Source organism: Oratosquilla oratoria, chromosome 37 (assembly GCF_046742065.1).
Source record: "Oratosquilla oratoria isolate Oo_2021 chromosome 37, ASM4674206v1, whole genome shotgun sequence".
Lineage (NCBI taxonomy): Eukaryota > Metazoa > Arthropoda > Malacostraca > Stomatopoda > Squillidae > Oratosquilla > Oratosquilla oratoria.
The window spans coordinates 38,003,342-38,010,590 of NC_134813.1; positions in this window are offsets into that span (position 1 = coordinate 38,003,342).

Below are 7,249 nucleotides of genomic sequence, written 5' to 3' on the forward strand. Positions count from 1 at the left end.
CACATTTATCTTCAACTTTCTTCTTTCACACACTCTCCCAAACTGTCACCAACTTCCTCAATCCCTCCTCTGATCCTGCTACAAGCGCAGTGTCAACCACAAACAACAGCTGGCTCACCTCCCACTTTTCTCCATTTTCTTTAACCATCTCCAATCCCTGACCCACTACCCTTGCATTTACCTCTCACACCACCCCATCCATGTATAAGTTGAACAGCCAGGGCAACATAACACATCCCTGACGAAGTCCCACCTTTACCTCGAACCACTCACTCTCTCCATTTCTAATCCTGACACATGCTCTACTACTCTCGTAAAAACTCCTGACAGCTCCTAAGAGCTTTCCTCCTATCCCATATATCTGCAAAACCTCCCACAGTGGGAGGGAGTGAAAGATAGAATAGAACTAGGAGTGGAAGAGGGATGAGAATGATTCAAGGAGGGGGTCACAAGGTGTGCAAAGATAGTGTGTGGAACAAGGAAGATGAAAGGAAATAGAAGGAAGGATAGTGAGTGGTGGTATGATGAAGCAAAGAAGGTTGTAGAAGAGAAGAATAGAGCATTCACAGATTGGATGCAAAATAGAACTGGAGGAACATATGAGAGGTACAAAGAAAAGATAAGGAGGCAAAGAGGCAGATGTGAAATGGAAGAAGAGTATGACAATTCTGAAAGTAATAAAAAGATGTTTTGGAAGGAAATTGAGAAAGGAAGGAGAGGTGAATCAAGTAGAGAAGAAAAGGTAAAACATGCAGATGGAAGAGACAGTTGTAACAGGAAGATGGACAGAGTACTTTAGGGAGTTGTTAAATGTGGAGAAATAAGGAAAGACAAGGTGAAAGTAGTTGTTGTAATAATGAGAGCAGGTAAGGCACCTGGGTTGGATGGGTGTCATGTGAAGTGTCGGAAAAAGGAAGGTACAGTGATGGTGGACTGGCTGGTGAGGTTGTTTAATGTTTGTTTAAAAGAAGGTAGAGTGCCAGAGGACTGGATGAGTGCCTGTATAGTTCCACTTTACAAGGGAAAAGGGGAGAAGTGTGAGTGTAGTAGTTTGAGAGGAATCAGTTTGTTGAATGTAGTTGGGAAGGGTTTTGATTGAGAGGATTAGGGGAGGAACAGAGGGAGTAATTGGTGAAGAACACTGGGTTTAGGACAGGTTGGAGTTGCATGGATTAGATTTTTGTGGTAAGGTAGATATGTGAGAAAGCTTAGAAGGTAAGGAGGTTTTTTAGGCCTTTATGGACTTGGAAAAGGCTTATGACAGGGTAGACAGGAAGGCACTGTTGGAGGTATTGAAGATATAGAGATGTGGATGGAATTATAGGTGAAGCTTGTGTGCAGCAACCAGCGGCGGTGCCAAGAATTTTTAGTTGGGGAGGCTAAGGGGGGGCTGAGCAAATTTTTGGGGGGGCTAATAGTAATATGATAATACACATATATTATCCTCATTTCAGAAGGGGAGGGGGTTAATGGTTGGGCTAGCACTGATGGCTGAGAAATCTTTAGCCCTGGTAATTAAAAATTCCACTTAATAGAATTATTTCAATGAGTGTTTTAAATTTTCAATTTGCTCATTTCAGTTGGGGGGCTAATGGGGGGCTGGCCACTTTTTTCCAAGCCCCCCCCCCCTGGTGCCGCCACTGGCAGCAACTTAGCATGGTCTTCTCTTTGTTTTCCATGGTGAGAATGTGTGTATTCTGATTTGTGATAATTTCCCTGATCCCATCTTTGTAAGAGTGAGAGAGAGAGGAAGGGGGAGAGAAAGAGAAAGGGTAGGAGAGGAGAAAGAAAAATTTTGAGCCCAGTGTCAGCCCCTTAGAGGTGCACTTCTTGATGGGAGGTGAGGTTGATGGGTTTTGGAAATGGGCAACTCTGCTTCCAATTCACAGGACCACCATATGCAGGCACCTATTATTGGTCCCTGTTTTCTAGGTATGTCAACTGAATGATGAAGAACATAGCTGTAGGATCTTGGATGCAGTGATACACATTTGTAAATGGAAAAATAATTTATTATGTGAAATGGTATCTACATAAGCTGAAGTTGTACATATACATTTGGGGCATTCTTGGGTAGTCCTTTACTTACGAATACTAGAAAAATTTGTATCTCTGCTGTTGCTAGAACATCTTCAATAAAGCTGGCAATTCTGTACCATTTTCAGAATCTCCCAAGAAGTCTAACGCAGCTGCTGAATATACAAGGAACTTGTTCACTTTTGTATTTACACATTTCATTTGTGATGACTTACCTCAATGCATGAAGGATTACAAAGCTTTCTGTATTATCAATACTGTACTTCTGTATTATCAATACTGTACATTATTATAGTTTTTATTTATTATTTTATTATTAATATGATTTTTTTTCGCATCCGACCTAGATATGGATCAAAAGGTCTCCTGTCGGTATGCTCCACCTTTGTAATCCTTTGTAATGGAGAGAGTGAGTGGTTTGAGGTAAAAGTAGGGCTGCACCAGGGCTGTGTCATGTTGGATGGCTGTTCAGTTTGTACATAGATGGGCTGGTATGGGAGATAATTGGGTAGGGGATTGGAGATGGTTAGAGATAGTGGAGAGAAGGGGGAGGTGAGCCAGTTGTTATTTGTGGATGACACTGCGCTTGTGGCAGGGTCAGAGGAGGGATTAAGGCAGTTAGTCATGGAGTCTGGAAGGTGTGTGGTAGGAGGAAATTGAAGGTAAATGTGGATAAAATTAAGGTGATGAGATATACAAGGGGAGGGGGAGAAGGACAGCAGGTTGGAAGTAACTCTTGGAAGAGGCTGAAGGAAGTGGACAATTTTAAGTATTTGGGTTTACATGTGGCAGGAAATGGAGGAGTGGGGGTGGAGGTAAATTGTAGGTTGAGAGAAAGACATAAATGTTGTGGGGAATTAAAGAGTGTAATGAGAAATAAGCATCTGGGAATGGATGCAAAGAAAATCATATGAAGGGTTGATTGTGCCTACAACACTAGGGGGCAGAGACTTGGAATATAAGAGAGGAAGGAGAAAAATGTAAAATGAAGTGTCTGAGAAGTACAGTAAGGATTGCAAGGTTAGAAAGAGTGAGAAATGAGGAGGAGAGTAGGGGTGTATAGGGAGCTGGCAGATAGGACTGATGAAAGAGCATTGGGATGGTTTGGGCACAGAAAAAATGAGTGAAAAAGAGTATGGAAGGCAGAGGTGGATGGAGTGAATTTGAGGGGATGATTGAGGATGAGATGAATGGATAGGGTGAAAGGGGCTTTGACCAAGAAGGAAATGTCTATTAAGCAAGGGAGAAGGTAATGGGGTAGGAACAAGTGGCTGTGCATGGAAGGTATTTTGATGCAGCCCAAAGGGATTTCTTCCCATCTTCTCTATTTTCTGTGTGAGGAGATGAGGAGGGAGAGGTGCCATGTAAGTGAAACAGCCTTGTTGTAGATGTGCTGTGTCTTGCTGCATTGCATCTGACCCAGGCAGTGGGCAGGAGACAGGGATGACCCATCATCCATGAAGAGCTAAGATGAGAGGGGAACAAGAGTGGCGGATGGGAGTAGGCTTGCCTTGACTGGCTACCTCCTTTATAAGGGGCAAGAGGCACTCAGTATATAGATATAATATATATGTAAGTATGTATACATACATACATGCATATAGCCTACACACCTTTATTGCAGCTGAAAAGTATATGTATATATATATAAATGTATATCCTGAACACTCAAAAATGCACTTTAGGACTGTGGCAAGTAACAAATCAATATATTCATATATACATATACGGTAGATAGATGTATATGGTCAATAGTAAGATGTATGGTTGTAACTGTTTCACTGCTTCATTAATCTTGTCAACAAGAGGATAATGAGAAACCTAAGTATTTGAGCAACCTTTATTGCAAACCTTGTGTAGAAATTTTTAGCTTCAACAAGCACAAATATTGTGCAAATACAATATGCAAGTTTGTGATGAAGAGACAAATCAGGAGGGAGAAACCAAGGGACAGGAATGAGAGAGAGGCAGCGATGTGGAGATGAGGCGAGACGGCACCGGAGGGATGAAGCAAATGCAGTGGAGAACCCCACAGGTTATCACAAAGGAGCGGGGACCGCTCCCATCTTGTAGCCCCAAAACACTCAAACCCAGGGTGACAATGGAGCTAGGACAGCTCTTTGCTTGAAGCCCTGAAACACTCAACCAGGAACCACAAAGGATCAGAAGATTGCTCCCACCCTGTGGCCCAAAATACACTCAAACCCAGGGTATCAATAGAGCAGTGACAACTCCTCGCTTGAAGCCCTGATGCACTCAACCAAGAGCCACAAAGGGACAGAAGGCTGCTCCCACCCTGTGGTCCAAAGAACACTCATGCCTTAGACCAAGGAATCAGTTTGATGCTGTTTCCTGGCCCCATATACACTCAACCAAAGGACCAATGAGGGATTAGGGGCTGCTCCTGAAGAACACGCAATATGGGGGACAGGGGGCAGCAGTTACCATGTCCTTGTGGCTCCATCAACTCTCAACAAAAGGACCACAGAGGAGCAGGGTCCACTCCCATCTTGTAGCCTGAACACTCAAACAAAGATGTGCTTTGGGACTGTGGCAAGTAACGAATCAATATATATATATATATATATGCAGGCTTGAAATTGGTAGATTCATTGATATCGCTAAAGAACTGTAGCACCAAGAGGTATTAGAGGTGATGTGTGCGAAATTCTTCAGGAAATAAACTCGTAACAGTAGCGTGGATAATATACTTTAGTTATTAACAATGAGTATTAAAAGAATGAATGTGTATATATAAATGCATATACATATACATAGACACATGTATATATATATAAAACCTTTGTCTTTTTTTAACAATGAGTATTAAAAGAATTGTGTATGTATATATATATTTATATAACAGCAGAGTATGAATAAGCATCAATTTCTATGTACAGTGTTGATATGGGCATGCACGGCGTGCGTACGTGTGTGCATGCATGCGGTCAGGGCTTGGTCGAGTCTGCCTGCTACGCAGCGTGCTCATCCCCGCTCGCACGCCGGCCTCTTGGCTCCTGCTGGAGTCGCAGCAGGAGTCGCGGCTTAGCAGGGCGCGTTGTGCCGGGTTTGATCATGTAATTACTTTTACTCATTATTACTTTTTTCATTTTTGCTTAAAACCCCAGTGTTTTAAAATTGCAGTAATTGTGTGGCTCTGGCAGCATAATACTCGTTAGTAAGAGCCCCTCCCCCCACATGCTGTAGCAGGGGCCCTCACACGCAGGGGCTGCTGAAGAAGAAGGCAACGAAGACCCTACTTCCTGGAAGGGGCAAGTGGAGAGTGGACAATTTTCGTGATAAACAGGAAGTGGTGGCTGATGGTGCAAAGACTTGACACAAGATTGCAGCCTTGGGCTGTTGTGAGGGACTAGAGGTTACAGTGCTGCCATCAGCAGGAGAAAGAGGAAGGAATACAAGAGCAAGAACTAACCAACTTTGATAGTACCCTGCACTGGAGTAGAAGGAACTACATCCGGACCAAATCAACAGGTAGCAGCTCTTGCTGCAGCTGAGGCCAAATTAAGGATCAGGTCTTGTGGAGCTGAGGAAAGCCTAACTTATTCCACTAAGGAGAGAGCTCCTTGTTTTGGAGAACTAGAATAAGTACCTATTCCTTTTGTATTGACTCTCTAACTGTGGCAGCAAGTTTGGTGTTAACTCATTCCATTTCACTGAAGTCCATACACAATGTGCTTGCCTCTATCTGGTCCCCACCCTGCGACCACCCCCAGGCATCTTCATCATTGTCACCATCAGAGGACACCCCATGTTGACCTAATTTCCTCTCTTTGGCATCTCTGCCAATTGTGAATTCCTCATTTCATGACTCTGGTGAAGGTGGCTGTGGTATTGTTACAGAACACACCATGATGCCTAAGTCTTAGGTTGTGTGATCTGCTGTCTACATACTTTGAATGTTTCTCCATAACCTGGTCTCCAGGTTCTCAGGACAGCAAAGTTCATCAAGACACAAATAGTGCCTCTGGTAGGAGCTCTGAAGGTGAGGGGGGTGTCTAAGATGTGTCAGAGTGGATGAAGAAGATCTAGACAAGGTGGGCAAGGAGGAAGGAAAATCTGCTGGTGTAGGAGGTGGGGTCAAAGAGATAATCTTTACTTCCAATAGTAATAATAATAATACTGTGTAATCTTTGCCAGCATAGTATACCTACAACCTTTGCATTCATGTTATCAGGACTGTTACAGCTGGAATGGGTTAATTCAATCCCTTCCCCGCATACCATGACCTCGTCGACGCCCCTGCGTGCAAGTACTTCGCCCGCAGGACCACCCGTGGGGGGGGAGGGGACCACAGCAAAGTAATCAAAGTTTGCCTATTTTAATTCAACGCCTGCATTCCAGGTTTAAATGGCTAATGAAACTAGAGTTGTGTGGCACATCTACAAGGTCTCCGCAGGCCCAGAGGATATTGTGGTGAGTACCCCAAAGGTGCCTAGTGTCTGGAGAAGTGCAAGGAACCTGTGACTTGAGTCACATAGGCCTTACCCATTGCTCTTGCGGAGACCTGGCAGAAGACCCATGAGACAGACCACACTTTGTAGTGGAAAATATTTCTAAAAAAAAAAAAAAAAATTAAGATAAAAAAAGAATCAAGAAGATGATGGACGGGAGAGCGCAGCCCCTCAGGTGGGGCGGGGCGAGGGGGCGGAGCGGATGTGTTAGAGAGTGCGAAGGCGAAGGGGCGAACAGCGTCAAAGGCCGAATAGAGTCACCAGGATTATGTGACAAAGAGGTAAAAGGAAGGGAAACTTTATCCATTTCTCAATGTGTGTAGTCATTGGGTCCATTTGTGGAACGGCAGGACAGGACAGAATTGAAGATGGGGATAAAAATGTGGACTTAAAACTAAAACAGTATGTGTGTTTGGCTTATGTCTGTGAGGGGATGGGAAGAATGTCTGAATTAGGGTAACGGGGACAATGCGATGGTACTGGTACTATAATGTTGTGTGTACTGCATCACTTTAGGTTAATGAAAAGGTTAGATCAGATGATGGTGCTGATACTGCACCATATGGATATACTTATTAAGTCTGTTGATCAAAGAAGCACTATAAAGAAACCATATGTCTATATACATACACACACATATACAGTGCAGTATATATATATATATATATATATATATATATATATTTATATATATATTTTTATATATATATTTTATACATATATATATATAATTATATATA